A 16321-nucleotide genomic window follows, 5' to 3' on the forward strand; every position below is an offset into this window, starting at 1 on the left:
TATACTGCCAGTAGCTCTTAATTTTTATATCTTAATGTGCAGATCATGAGAAGGACAGACTGTCCTTCCAACTTCCACTTCAAAGGATGCCAGGGAGGGCCTTTGATCGGCCTGTCATGAATCAGGAGCCACCTGGAGTCCAGGAGTCACAGTACGCTGCAGCCTCTCTCTGGACTCTGGTTTGGAGTGGAGGGAGGAACAACTGCCAGAAGAAGTAGGGGTTCTATTCTCCAAAGCAGAGACTGGGGACGAAACAACAGGAATTCTCAACTGGAGGAAAAGGTGAGTGGGAGAATAGGAAGAAAAGGCCTCATAGGAGTGTGGGGACACTAGAGAAACTGGGACTCTTGCCTCTGCTTCATCACACCCCCCACCCCAGAAATGTGAAATTTCACCCAGTGAAATGTGTCAGTCCCACCACTTCACATGTCTGCTCCCAAATATGGCAAGAAGAACTTTTTAAAGTACCCCCCCCCCCGGCACCCTGTGAAACACACACACACATACAGTTGTTCTTACCCACAAATTAAAAGGCAGGTTGGGAGAGGAATAACAGGGTTTCTTTTTCAGTTGACTGAATAAGAAGAAATTGTTTCATGTTAGCAGCCACAGTACATACATTGCATCTGATACAGCCAACTCTTAGAGTTTAAGTGCTACTTACGGAAACTGCTGAATTAACGTGAGACATTTTCTGAGTCAAGGGCCCTTTTGAAGACAATGTGCAGTTTTCCAGTGGAAAATCCAAAGCATCCTAGGGTATGTGATTGCTAACTAGGCAAGTCAACCTAAGTAAGAGACACTGCCGGGTCCCAGGCCTGTTTTGTTCCATGGGTTCCTGTGGTGCCCCTCTCACCCCTGATGAGAGCACCCAACTAGCAGTTGTGGGACAGGCTGGCCTGCAACCTGGGAGGGGATTGGGGCCACAAAGCCCCCCCCCCAGACAATGGCAGTGAATCAATAGATTCAATTTCCTTTCATGGGAATCCAAACTGGAAAGGGTAAATGACCAAAGGACAGATAATGGCTGGTGGAAAGCTCTGGGAAAACAAATCTGGTTCAAATCGGGAAATACGGAGAGAATCAGTCAAGGAGAAGCAGAAGTTGAAAAAAAAACGGCCTGGGAGCTGTCATGAGGGGCACTGGCAAGTCCGAGTTAAGAGAAAGTCAGCACTAGGAAATAAAGAGCTATTCTCAACCTACTGCAAATCAGAACTACCTCGGGTATTTTAAAAATCCCCATACCTGGTCCCTCCCAGGTCTAAGAGACCAGCTAGTGAGGGGTGGGGAGAGTGGATTCCAGAGCCCAAGTTAAAGACAGACTCCCTTAGTGGCCCAGGAGTCGGGACCCGCCCCCCGCCCCAGACCCCTCACCTCTGCCCCCAGACGGGTGAGGCCTGCCCTGCCCACCCCCTTTTCCCTCTAGGGAGCTGCTGCGCAGGGGGCAGTTGGCCAGCTCACCTCCGCCCCCACCGTCTAGGGGGAGCCACCCCCAGGCCCCTAATTGCGCAGAGTAAAGCGTGGCAGTGCGCGACGCCCCCGAGCCAGGTGCAGCCCCGACCTAACCTGGGCGGAGGGCACGCTGCCCTGGGCGGGATCCGCCCCGGGATCCAGGTCAAAGAGCAGGGCCTCCACCAGCCGCGACGCTCTCCGGGGAGCAGGGCCGGCCCGCCTTCCCGCCCTGCGCTTCCTCGCGACGACTCAGACACGCCGGCCGGCGCGCGGCGGAGACTCGGGCTGGGGTCCGCATCCACGGCTCCGCGCCGCCGAAGACCCAGTTCCCCCCACCCCAACCTCTGCGGGGCTCCCGGCTGCCCTCGCCCGGCCGGCGGGGTCTCTGCTGCTCGCCCGGCGAGCCACGCTTTGGACGCCTATTTTATTTGCATTTGTTGGTGGGGTGAAGTCTGCCATTAGGCACCTCATTTCACGGAACTGATCTCTTAGGCTGTGGTAAAATACCCTGACACTGTGAATTAATTTTTTTAAATTAATTACTTTATTTATTTTCGGCTGCATTGGGTCTTCGTTGCTGCGCGCGGGCTTTCTCTAGTTGCAGCGAGTCAGGGCTACTCTTCATTGCGGTGTGCGGGCTTCTCATTGCGGTGGCTTCTCGTTGCGGAGCACGGACTCTAGGCGCGCGGGCTTCAGTAGTTGTGGCGCACGGGCTTAGTTGCTCCGCGGCATGTGGGTCCCCTCCCCGGTCCAGGGCTCGAACATGTGTCCCTGCGTTGGCAGGCGGATTCTCAACCACTGCACACTGTGAATTTAAAAGAACATTTATTCACTTTAATTTTTTGAGGAAAATATAATATTTATTAGAGAGGCGGATAAGAGGGTACAATTAAAAGGTGCCAGATGGTTTCATTTCTTTTAGAATAAGAATAAAAACAAACAATCATGTTGACCTTTATTCAAACAGTTTATTCAGAACCCAAGTGTCTATAATAGTCTCATGTGTCTCATCCAGCAGGCAGCCTCCCCAGCAGTTATGAAAATAAAAAGGTCGTTAGGGAGCAGAATAATCAGCTAAACAAATGGATAAAAGAGTAAAAAGTTAAAACAACTGAAGTTCAAGTAATCACTTTAGGTTTTTGTTTTTGTTTTTTATAAGCAGTCTTTAGAACAGTTTATATTGAATATAACTGTTTTTAGAACAGCTTTAGATTTACAGAAAAAATGAGATAGTATGGAGAGTTCCTCTGTACCCCAGTTTCCCCTATTATTAACAGCTTACATTATTATGGCACATTTGTTAGTAAACCCCAATACTGATACAGTATTACAAAATAAAGCCCGAAGTTTATTCGGATTTCCATCGTTTTCCGTAACGTCTTACCCAGGTACCCCCTCCACAGCACCACATTACTTTCAGTCGTACAGTCGCCTTAGGCTCCTCTCCCTCAAGACAGTTTCTCATAATTTCCTTGTTTTTGGTGACTCTTTAAATAGCAGTATATTCTGTGGGGCGAATTACAGATGTGTTTGATTGAAAGCACTTTTAAAAACAAAAACAAAACCACAAAAGGAGTCATAATCCAGTTGGCCAATTGAAAGTTATTCTAAACATTTTGGCAAACATTAAATAATCACATGTTAGACACCACACCGAAAAAGTGCCCTAGCATTATTAAAAAGAAAACAAGTGCCCTGAGTTTTGGACCTCAGGAAGTAACAGCTTCACCCAAACAGGAGGAGTTTAAAGAAATGCATTGTCTGGGGTGAGGTTTGGTAGATTTATAAACAAGGTTAGGGAGGAAAGACTTCAACACACACATTATTAACCTGTAAGTGAAACGGCAGAACACGTTTCGGGGCTTAGTAGAGCATAGGTTCTTCTGTCTCCGCGCAGAAAGAATTCAGTGAGAGGCAGAATGACAGGTAAGGAAAGAGTTTATTAGACTAGGACCCTTGTGAGGGGTACAAGCAGGCAGGCAAGGGAGTGCCACGCCGAAAGCTAGGCGGGCTACATTTTTATAATCAAAGGAAAAGCGGGGAGAGAAAGAAGACCACCTTCTTCCTCATTCTTTTTTTTTTTTTTTTAAGAAGTTTGAACACTAAGACCTTGAGCTCTTAACAGTCTTCTCTCTCCTAGAGGCATTTGCTTTTTTTTTTAATTTTATTTATTTATTTATTTATTTTTGGCTGTGTTGGATCTTCGTTTCTGTGCGAGGGCTTTCTCTAGTTGCGGCGAGCGGGGGCCACTCTTCATCGCGGTGCGCGGGCCTCTCACTATCGCGGCCTCTCTTGTTGCGGAGCACAGGCTCCAGACGCGCAGGCTCAGTAATTGTGGCTCACGGGCCTAGTTGCTCCGCGGCATGTGGGATCCTCCCAGACCAGGGTTCGAACCCGTGTCCCCTGCATTGGCAGGCAGATTCTCAACCACTGCGCCACCAGGGAAGCCCCTTCCTCATACTTGAGTAGATGTCAAACTTCCATCATCAGCTCCTCCTCCATGTCGGGCGGGGGAGTTTTCTTGTCCCTACATGGTCAAACTGGGACTGTCATGGCACAATGGAAATGGCAAAAAGGCAGTAACATATACTAAAATATGGTAAATCATCTCAGGTATAATGTCATCTTTTCCCTATATTTTTGTTTTTAATATGCTCAAAGGAGCATGTCCTAGGACTCATTAGCTTACTGACCTCACTGGGCAGGATGTAGGTCTCAGTTCACCATTGTTTTATTGTTTGGGGGCATGTCTCATGCTTCTGTTGTATGGTTTTGTTGCTAAGCAAGCCTGCCTTCTTGAGTGATCATTAACTTACAGGGGTCTCCCATACTTTTTTTTCTACTTACAATCTCCTAGTGGGATTAACTATTTAATCACCTACTTTGTCCCTTCACTGTGTCCCTATCATAAGTGTGTTATTATTAACCTGTAAAATAAAGGAAGAAAACTTTATAATCAGGCTGAGATTTTTCTTCTTTTATTTAACAGAGAACTGTTGGAAGAAAAGAATGTCTTGGGTGGAAAAGGAAATTCCTGATGCTTTGGAAATTGTTCAATACTTTTTCTAATTCTTCAGGCACTGACTAAAGGAACTGCAGCTACAAAATACCTTGAACTGTTTAGTCAGTGTCCCATATCTTTATCTGTTTTTGGTGTGGAGGCTACGGCTTAAAATAATGATCATAAGTTTATGCACACAACACTTGCTCTATACAAACAAATCGAGCTATTTTCTGAATCAAATCTGCACAATCCTAAAGAAAAAAAAAACTTCAAAAAACAGGATGTTTTTCAAGGCAGGCTTTTTAAAAGCTAATGTTGACTTGGCCTGTTCTAGGCTTTTTTTGGTAGTTAACAATTTGGAAGTGAGCTCATAATCTGACATAAGAAGGTCAGATTTTAATACCTTTGGTCTCCCATTCATTTGGTTAAATGCCAGAAGCAGTTAGTCTACTAGTTTAATGAGCATTACGGCTCATTAAAACAAATCTCCATCATTGAAAGGTCAGCTAATTTTCTTGATGCAATACTTGAAAAGGAGAACTGAAGGAAACAATCCCCTGAAGAGGTCTGGATCAAGATAGGTGGCTTTATCAATATCATGTCAGTAAAGGCATAATAATGCAAAAGAAATTTTAATTATAAAATTAAAAAAATTATATATGTAGTTGTAAGTTGGGCTGTCATTAAGTACAGTCCGCTATAGCTCACTCTGGTAGCCAGTGTAAAATGTAAGCTGACTGGGCTTCCCTGGTGGCGCAGTGGTTGAGAGTCCACCTGCCAATGCAGGGCACACGGGTTCGAGCCCTGGTCTGGGAAGATCCCACATGCCGCGGAGCAACTAGGCCCGTGAGCCACAATTACTGAGCCTGCGCGTCTGGAGCCTGTGCTCCGCAACAAGAGAGGCCGCGATAGTGAGAGGCCCGCGCACCGCGATGAAGAGCGGCCCCCGCTTGCCACAACTAGAGAAAGCCCTCGCACAGAAACGAAGACCCAACACAGCCATAAATAAATAAATAAATAAATATTAAAAAAAAAAAAAAAGGTTCTTCCCTATTACAGTATCATATATGGCATCCTAAAGTCTAAGGGAACCAAGTCCCTCCCTCCTCTTTCCTTTCTAAATAAGATGTTTGTTAAAAAAAAAAAAATGTAAGCTGACTGCAGCTAACTTACCTTGAAACACAGGCCATCCAGAGCAACAAGTATGAGTCCCTCCTGCCATTTTCTGATCCTCTGATATGAGCTTATGAAATGAGCCCATAAAGTAGAGGCAAGAAGCTAATTTTCCTATCTAAAAGTAAGAAAGACATGAATAAATATTTTTCAAAGCCAAAAAAAAAAAAGGGTATGTCTCAACCTGACACCTTCCTTCTGACCCATTTATAGCTGGGTCTTTATTGAGCATAATCAAACACTGGATTTGGTGGCTGACTATGCATGTGATCAGTTTCACTATCCACCCTCCTGCTTCAGTGCCAATTTAAGAATGCAAATCCTATGTGGCCAGATTTCTTTAAAGATGGTGAGAAATGTTTATTTTATTCTGGCTAAAGTTAATCACATTTTCTGAAGTGGGCCCTTACATTTACTACTTTTTAAAAATTTCAGTAAACTAAAAATTTAGATCTTAAAGATGGGAATGATTTAAAAATCTACCCTTTGGAAACAGTATGCTGTGCTCTTAGTCTGTGTATGACTGTAGTTATCACCACACTGCATTCAAATTATAGCCCAGCCTGGGGAAGTGTGAGCTGAATACAGCTGCTCCTGCCACCAAACCTCCAGCTGAAACAGAACCTAGGTGACTGAGAAGTGGACACGTGCTGTTTTCATGTAAGTGTGTCTGTACATCACTAGAATATCTGATCTGCAGTTGGTGGAGAGCTCAACTGGTGCCATATGTAAAAATCAACAGGTTAATTGACCAAACTTTTACAGATTTCAGTTAGTTGTTTGGGATCAAATAGACAGGCTGGGATAATCATGATGAACTAGCCATGATCTTAACCACATTTAAGCGTTTAGTACCAATATAAGTATTTTCTTACTTACTTCTTTACTCAAGTAGGGTGAGATTTTATTTTGTTCATGATTTCCTCTGAGTAGTGGTAAAGTTTAACAAACTAGCATAGTTCAATTTATTAAGTTACAAAATGTAACATTAGAATATGCTTCAATTTGTGGCAGACACTGTATATAAAGAAGAGATCAGGGCTTCCCTGGTGGCACAGTGGTTGAGAATCCGCCTGCCAATGCAGAGGACACGGGTTCAAGCCCTAGTGTGGGAAGATCCCACATGCCACAGAGTAAGTAAGCCCGTGCGCCACAACTACTGAGCCTGCGCGCCTAGAGCCCATGCTCCACAGCAAGAGAAGCCACTGCAATGAGAAGCCCGCACACCGCAACGAAGAGTAGCCCCTGCTGGCCACAACTGGAGAAAAGCCCGCGCGCAGCAACTAAGACCCAGTGCAGCCAAAATAAATAAATAAATTAATTAATTAAAAGAAGAGATCAGGAGAGAGCAGAAGCACCCTCAAGATGCTGTGCTTTTTGATTCAGAAATAATGGTGAGAAGGTAGAATCCAACTTTTTTGTTATTTATAGATGCTGCCAAAGGAAGAAATGTTTATCAGATTTCAAATATTGTAAGTTGTAAATTGGTAGTTGGCAGCTTTGAATGTAAAACTTCAACTTAGCAGGAGAAACCTGACTAAGTCAAAACTCAAGGAAAGGAAAGTCAAGGAAAATTCAGGGGTATGATGCCTAAAAGCTCACTATGTGGCTGTATAAAAATATGTATTGTGGTGCTATCCAACCATCCAGCACTTTGAAGAACTTCCTGTAATAGTCACAGTTGTGGGTAGAAACAACTGTGTTTCAACAAACTCCAGTGTTGTTGAGATTTTTTTTTTAAGTTTTTAAAGTAATATTAAATACGGGCATACCTTGTTTTATCTCTCCACTTTATTGTGCTTCACAGATACTGCATTATTAGCAAATTGAAGGTTTGTCGCAACCCTGCATTGAGAAAATCTATAGGCACGATTTTCCTAACAGCATTTGCTCACTTTGTGTCTCTGTGTCACATTTTAGTAGTTCTTGCAATATTTCAAAATTTTTCATTATTACTATATTTGTTACGCTGACCTGTGATTACTGTGATCCTTGATGTTACTATTTTTAAAAAATTTTTATTGGGAGTATAGTTGATTTAAAATATTGTGTTAGCTTCTGCTGTGCAGCAAAGTGAATCAGTTATAGATATACATATATCCACTCTTTTAAAAATTCTTTTCCAATATAGGTCATTACAGAGTATTGAGAAGAGTTCCCTGTGCTATACAATATGTCCTTATTAGTTATCTATTTTATATAGTAGTGTGTGTATGTCAATCACAATCTCCCAATTTATCCCTCCCCCCTTTCCCTCCTGGTAACCATAAGTTTGTTTTCTACATCCGTTACTCTTCTTCTGTTTTGTAACTAAGTTCATTTGTACCCTTTTTTTTAGATTCCACATATAAGCGATATCATATGATATTTGGTTTTCTCTGACTTACTTCACTCAGTATGACAATCTCTAGATCCATCCATGTTGCTGCAAATGACATTATTTCATTCTTTTTTATGGCTGAGTTGGTGTTACTTTTGTAATTGCTTTGGGGAGCCACGAACTGCACCCATTTAAGACAGCAAACTAAAAAAACTAAATGTTGTGTGTCTTCTGACTGCTCCACCTACCGGCTGTTCCCTGTCTCTCTCCCTCTCCTTGGTCCTCCCTATTCCGAGACACAACAATATTGAAATTAGACCAGTTAATAACCCTACGGTGGCCTCTAAGTGTTCAAGTGAAAGGCAGAGTCACACATCTCTCACTTTGAATCAAAAGCTAGAGATGATTAAGTTTAGTGAGGAAGACATGCCAAAACCCAAGATAGGCTGAAAGCTGGGCCTCTTGTGACAGTTAGCCAAGTTGTGAATGCAAAGGCAAAGTTCTTGAAGGAAATTGAAAGTGCTACTCCAGTGAACACACAAATGATAAGAAAGTGAAACAGCCTTATTCTGATATGGAGAAAGTTTTAGCGGTCTGGATAGAAGATCAAACCAGCCACAACATTCCCTTAAACCAAAGCCTAATCCAGAGCAAGGCCCTAACCGTTTTCAATTCTATGAAAGCTGAGAGAAGTGAGGAAGCTGCAGAAGAAAAGTTTGAAGCTAGCAGAGGTTGGTTCAGGAGGTTTAAGGAAAGAAATCATCTCCATAATATAAAAGTGCAAGGGGAGGCAGCAAGTGCTGACGTAGAAGCTACAGCAAGTTATCCAGATCTAGCTAAGATAATTCATGAAGGTGGCTACACCAAACAACAGATTTTCAATGTAAATGAAACAGTCTTATATTGGAAGAAGATGCCATTTAGGACTTTCATAGCTAGAGAGGAGAAATCAATGCCTAGTTTCAGAGCTTCAAAGACTCTCTTGCTAGGGGCTAATGCATCTGGTGGCTTTATGGTGAAACCAGTGCTCATTTACCATTCTGAAAATCCTAGGGTCCTTAAGAATTATGCTAGATCTACTCTGCCTGTGCTCTGCAAATGGAACAATAAAACCTTGATGACAGCACAGCTATTTACTACATGGTTTCCTGAATATTTTAGGCCCACTGTTGAAACCAACTGCTATTAAAAAAAAATAGATTCCTTTCAAAATATTATTATTCATTGACAATGCATGTGGTCACCCAAGAACTCTGATGGAGATGTACAATGAGATTCATGCTTTTTTCATGCCTGCTAACACAACATCCATTATGCAGTCCACGGATCAAGGGGTAATTTTGACTCTCAAGTGTTAGTATTTAAGAAATACATTTTGCATTTTGTTAGGCATAGTTGATTTTAACTAAACAAGAGAAACTTGGCAATATCTATTAAAATTAAAATTCAGATAGAAAAAGAGGATTACATTTTGTAAGGCTATAGCTGCCATAGATAGTGATTCCTCTGATGGATCTGGGCGAAGTCATTTGAAAACCCTCTGAATTGGAAAGGATTCACCATTCTAGATGCCATTAAGAACATTCATGATTCATGGGAAGAGGTCAAAATATCAATATTAATGGGAGTTTGAAAGAAGTTGATTCCAACCCTCACAGGTGATTTTTGAGGGGTTCAAGACTTTCATGGAGGAAACAACGGCAGATGTGGTGGAAAGAGCAAGAGAACTAGAATTAGAAGTGGAGCCTGAGGATGTGACTGAATTGCTGTAATGTCATGATAAAACTTTTCACAGATGAGGAGTTGCTTCTTATTGATGAGCAAAGAAAGTGGTTTCTTGAGATGGAACCTACTCCTGGTGAAGATCTGTAAAGATTCTTGAGATAACAGCAAAGAATCTAGAATATTACACAGACTTAGTTGATTGATAAAGCAACAGCAGGTTTGAGAGAATTGACTCCAATTTTGAAAGAAGTTCTACTGTGGATAAAATGCTACCAAACAGCACGGCTACAGAGAAATTGTCCATGAAATGAAGAGTCAATTGATGTGGCACACTTCATTGTCTTATTTTAAGAAATTTCCAGAGCCACCCCAACCTTCAGCAACCACCACGCTGATCAGTCAGTAGCCATCAACATATGGGCAAGACCCTCCACCAGCAAAAAGACTGACTTGCTGAAGGCTCAGACAATGGTTAGTATTTTTTAGCAATAAAGTATTTTTAAAAATTAAGGTGGGCTTCCCTGGTGGCGCAGTGGTTGAGAATCTGCCTGCTAATGCAGGGGACACGGGTTCGAGCCCTGGTCTGGGAAGATCCCACATGCCACGGAGCAGCTGGGCCCGTGAGCCACAACTGCTGAGCCTGCGCGTCTGGAGCCTGTGCCCCGCGACGGGAGGGGCCGCGATAGAGAAAGGCCCGCGCACCGCGATGAAGAGCGGTCCCCGCACCGCGATGAAGAGTGGCCCCCGCTTGCCGCAACTGGAGAGGACCCTCGCACGAACCGAAGACCCAACACAGCCAAAAATAAATAAATAAATAAATAAATAAATAAAATCAAGTAAAAAACTTTAAAAAAAAAAAAAAAATTAAGGTGTGGGACTTCCCTGGCGGTCCAGTGGTTAAGACTCTGCGCTTCCAATGCAGGGGGCGGGGGTTCAATCCCTGGTTGGGGAACTAAGATCCCACATCCCGCGCAGTGCAGCCAAAAAAAAAAATTAAGGTATATATGTTGTTCTTTCAGACATAATGCTATTGCACACTTACTACAGTATAATGTAAACATAACTTTTATATGTGCTGGGAAACCAAAGAAATTCGTGTGACTTTATTATCATATTCACTTTATTGCAGTGGTCTGGAACCAAACTTGCAATGTCTCCAAGGTATGCCTGTATACATCTTAGCACCTTTGGCATTTTTGTCCAAATAGACTTTGACAAATAAAGTAGGAATATAACCCTTTTCATCTTCATTTCTCCAAATGCAGAATCACCTTCATTTTCCTCTATAACGTACAATGTTTCTGCTTCAACTGCTGAAAGAATTCCTTCATTCTGATCTTCAAATATGTAGAGAGTTTTACAAGTCCCTGTGTGTGGGGGGGGGGGAGAGATGTTCCTTGTCATCGAATTTATTACTAAAAGTCATGACCAGACCTGCACCTTGCTCTCCTGACTTTGCTCCTCTGTGTAACTGGTGTCTGTATTCTTCCAGTCTTGTGCACAGTTATTTGGGACTGAGATTTTTGTGCATTACACTCTGTTGTCAGACCTCTTCACTTGGTGCTGGGAGCCTGCCTTCAACCTCAGCCAGCCAGACTACAAGGTTCTGGGCCTCTCGTCACAGTTTTCCTACGTATATGTATATATGTATATGAAACTCTCTCTCTCTGTCTCTCTGTCTCTGTCTCTGTCTCTGTCTCTGTCTCTCTCTCTCTCTCTCTCTCTCTCTCTCTATATATATATATATAGTTAATTTGTGACCCAAACTGGCTGGGTCTCCCATTTGAGGATTCTTTAGACAGTCACTCTTCATCTTTGTTATACCATCTCTGATCCATCTCCATCTGGATTTCTTTATTTAATTCATTGACTTTCTTTATATAGCTTTTTCCTTCTTTGTTGAGATGAAAGATTGCTGAAACCCTCTGGTGTTGCCCTCCCCCCCCAACCATGCTTAAGGTTTTTAAAGTGAATTTGGGGTTTGAAGATCATGAACTCATTGAAGCAATGAGTTCCCTTTACTGTGTGGGAGACATTTATTTTTATGAACAGCCATAACTTTCCTTTGGATTTGCTATCAGATTTGACCTCTGTTTTGTCTACTCTGGAATTTTAAACACTATGATCAGACACAGTACACTTCATTGGCTGAGTGTCTTCCTCAGATGTCTCCAGGAGGCTCAAACTCTGACTTGAAAGTTTCTGTTACCAACTATGACATTTATCTGATCATTGATTCAGCTGCCTTAACTATGGTATCCAAGCATTTCCCACTGATTACTATTGCCTGTTGATCAACATCTGCATGTCTTCATTGATCCTCCAATTCTCACTGTCCTTCTTTCTTCCATCTCTTGTATTTTCTGAAGGATGTTGGATATATGAGGATGGTAATATTCCTGCAGGTCCTGGTCCAATTTCTTGAAGACTTGGTCAGTAATCTGCTTTGCTGTCCTCTGCTATTGATGACACTTTTGAGTTTGTTGGTGTGACTTTTCAACACCTACCTTTTAAACACTCATGTCAGCATGATTTTTTTTTTTCCAAAATACTGCTGTGTTCTGTCAGTCTTTTGGAATCTCACACATACCGTCGTTTACTTGATTTACGTTGCTTCCAGCAAGTGTCTACCGGTGGCTCTCTTCTGTGCATCACGAAAAGCGCGATTTCCACTCGTGCTCTGGTCTTGAACACAGCCCGCTAACTCCACGGTGACCTGTGAGGACAAGTTCTCCAAGGTAAATTCATGGTGCCCAGTGTGACCGCTCATTTCGCTCACAGGGTGGGAAGGAACGCTTTACATGACGAATATACTTGTATTCTTCCTCCTTCCAGTTCTTTTTAGGTTGGTATTTCTTCAAAAGATTCCTGAGTTGCTTTGTAAAGCTGAGTTCAATCTCTGTCGTTTCCCTGACAAATGTGATGTATTTCTCAAGAATACCAATTCCTCACTGCTTGTGTTTTCCTAAGTCGAACGGATCCCCGAGCTCGGTGCCCGAGTCCGGGTGCAGGGGCGGTTAGAGGCTCCCCGCGGCGGGCACGCCGCCCGCGTCCTGCTGGGTCTCCCCCACGGCCCCCTCTCCCGGTAGATCCGCACCAAGATCGCTCCACCCACCGCCCGCCGAGGGCTCTTGTGTGCTTTAGTTTGTAAATGACCGGGATGTTCTCCCGAGTCCGGAAGCGCGCGCTCAAGCTTTGTCCAGGCGAGTGGCGCACAGGCCCGGAGGGAAAGACCGAGGGGTACGGACGTCGCCTGCCAACGCTACCCTGGCCCTGGCCCTAGCAGGATTGAGCGCTGCGACCCTGGTCCTGGCCTTAGCAGGATGGAGCGCCCCAGAGGGAGGTCCGACGGGTCTCTGGGATGCAGCATCCTCGGAGGAGCCCGGAGGTCCAAGAGGCCCTCTCATGTAAGAAAGGAGGCGGCCCATGCCCAGAGCGCTTCTGGTAACAGGGCCCCTGGAACACTATTGGGCCTTCCTGCTGGCACCTCAAGCCTGACTTACCTCTGCCTCCTCATTCCATTCTCTGTCGGCCACCCATAAACCAGACTGTACCGCCCAACCTTCTCGCCCTCTTCTGGTAGAAGTGGACCAGACACATTCAGTTCAAACGGGCAAAATAAATGTTAAGCCAAAGCCAAGCATAGAATGGAATGCCATCATCTGAGAATTAACTTCAGAGATAATTAACGTCAGTAATCTGATATTTTATGGTTAAAAATTCAACTAAAAAACTTAAAATTATATACTAGGTTGTACAGACAATATCTCAGATGTATCAGGCTTAGATCGTTCCTGTGGTCCTTATGTTACACATTTGTGGAATGAAAAAATGTTTATGTTCACGTCATGCTATCTCATCGTTGTTATCATTAACTTTAATTCACGAAGGAGATTTTTCAGTAAAATTTTCTAGAGGGAACTTTGTTCCTAGGATTCGTAGCTTGAATAGACATTTAAAAAACCCTTTGTTTTTTGCTAAAAAAATAGTTGGCAGACTATAAGCTATCTTTTGTTTGTTTAAAATTTTAGCTTCCTCAAAAAGCCAGAAAAAGAACTACAAAATTAACCAAATAAAGAACACGGAAGGAAATGATAAGCATAAAAGCATAAATTAATGAAGTAGGAAACAAAAGATAGTGAAAATAATAAATCAAAATGCTAGTTCTTTTGGAAAAAATTAACAAGATCAACAAACCAGTAGCTAAACTAATTAAGAAAAAAGGGAAGAAAGCACAAAAATACAAAATATAAAGGGGCATAGGGGAAATAACCATTGGAACAGAGGAAACTAAAAAAATATATGAGACTATTTTGTACAACTTTATGCAAATAAATTTCAAACCACAGATAAAATCAATAATTTCAGAGGAGAATACAGTTTCCCAAAATTGACCCTCATGGAGAGAGAAAACATTAACAGACCAATCTCCATAAAATAATAGAGAAATTTATCAAATAAATACACCATATATAGGGGAATTATATCAAATCCTTAAACACCACATAAGCCTAATACTACACAAATTATTCCAGGGTCTAAAAGATGAAAGGGGGCTTCCCTGGTGGCGCAGTGGCTGAGAATCTGCCTGCCAATGCAGGGGACACGGGTTCGAGCCCTGGTCTGGGAGGATCCCACATGCCGCGGAGCGGCTGGGACCGTGAGCCACAATTGCTGAGCCTGCGCGTCTGGAGCCTGTGCTCTGCAACAAGAGAGGCCGCGATGGTGAGAGGCCCGCGCACCGCGATGAAGAGGGGGCCCCCGCTCGCCGCAACTGGAGAAAGCCCTCGCACAGAAATGAAGACCCAACACAGCCAAAAATAAATAAATAAATAAATATTAAAAGATGAAAGGAAATAGCCAAATCCTTTTGCAAAGCAAGTATATCAATTAATATAAATTAATAAAATTAAACCTGTTTTAAAAATCCTAAGGGATCCACAAAGAACTATTAGAACTAGTAAATGAGTTCAGCAAGGTTGCAGGATACAAGATCAATATACAAAAATCAGTTGTACTTCTATACACTGACAGTGAATAATCTGAAAATAAAATTAGAACAATTCCACATACAATAGCATAAAAAGAATAAAATACTTAAGAATAAATTTCCCAAAATGAGTTTAGGATTTGTACACTGAAAACCACAAAACATTATTGAAAGAAATTGAAGAAGATCTAAACAAATGGAAAGACACCACCTGTTCATGGATTAGAATAGTGTTAAGATGGCAGTACTCTCCAAATTGATCTATAAATGCAACACAATCTCTATCAGAATTCCAGCTGCCTTTTTTTGCCGAAATTGACAAGCTGATTCTAAAATTCATATGGAAATGTAAGGGGCCTAGATTAGCCAAAACAGTATTGAAAAAAAAGGAATGAAGTTGGAGAATTTGTACTTCCCAATTTCAAAACGTACTACAAGGCTACAGTAATCAAGACAATGAGGTACTGGTATAAGGATAGAAATAGAGATTAATGGAATAGAATTGAAAGTTCAGAACAAAACCTTCACATTTATGGCCAGTTGATTTTTAACAAGGGTGCCAAGACAATTCAAGGTGGAAAGAATAGTCTTTTCAACAAATATCGCTGGGACAACTGGATATCCAGATGTACAATAATAAAGTTGGACTCCTTCCTCACCCTGTACAGAAAAATTAATTCAAAATCTATCATAGACCTAAGTGTAAGAGCTAAAATTATAAAACTCTTAGAAGAAAACATGGAAGTAAATTTCTGTGACCTTAGGTTAGACAAAGCCTTCTGATATATGACACTAAAAGCAAGTGAGAAAAGAAAAATAAATTGGAATCCATCAAAATGAAAAACTTTTGTGCTTCAAAGACACCATCAAGAAAGTGAAAATACAATTCAGAAGTGGGAGAAAAAAATTGTAAATAAAGGACCTGGACCTATGTCTCACACCATACACAAGAAAAATATGCAAACGATCAGAGGTCTAAATGTTAAAGATGTAATCACACAAGTAGTAGAAGAAAGCTTATATAAAGAATTCATACAACTCAACAATAAATACAGATAACCCAATTTAAAAATAGGCAAAAGATTTTAATATCTCCAAAGAAGATATACAGATTGCCAAAAGCACATGAAAAGATTCTCAACAAGATTAGCCATTAAGAAAATGAATATCAAAACTACCATGAAATAGCACTTCACACCCACTAGCATTGCTAGAATAAAAAACATGAACAATAACAAGTTTGGAGAGAATGTGGAGACATTGGAACTCTTATACATGGTGGTGGTGCAGCTGCTTTGGAAAACTGTCTGACAGTTTCTCAAACAGTTAAACATAGAGTTACCATATGGCCCAGCAATTCCACTCCTAGGTATCTACCCAAGAGAAGTAAAAACATATGCGGACACAAAATCTTGTACACGAATGTTCATAGCTTTGTTCACAATAGCCAAAAAGTAGAAACAATACAAATGTCCATCAACTGATGAATGGGTAAACAAAATGTAGTATATTTATACAATGGAATACTATTAAGCCATAAAAAGAAATGAAGTACTAATACATGTGACACTGTGAATGAACCTTGAAATCATTATGTCAAGTGAAAGAAGCCAGACACACATATTATATGATTCCATTTACATGAAAATTCCTGAGT

At 41.9% G+C, this 16321-nt stretch overlaps 1 pseudogene; it reads right to left on the bottom strand.

The window, feature by feature from the left end:
* Window positions 1–8607: 8607 nt before the first annotated feature.
* LOC103020737 (formin-binding protein 1-like) lies at window positions 8608–13524 on the bottom strand (annotated as a pseudogene).
* Window positions 13525–16321: the final 2797 nt, after the last annotated feature.

Source organism: Balaenoptera acutorostrata, chromosome 12 (assembly GCF_949987535.1).
Source record: "Balaenoptera acutorostrata chromosome 12, mBalAcu1.1, whole genome shotgun sequence".
NCBI classification, from domain to species: Eukaryota; Metazoa; Chordata; class Mammalia; order Artiodactyla; family Balaenopteridae; genus Balaenoptera; species Balaenoptera acutorostrata.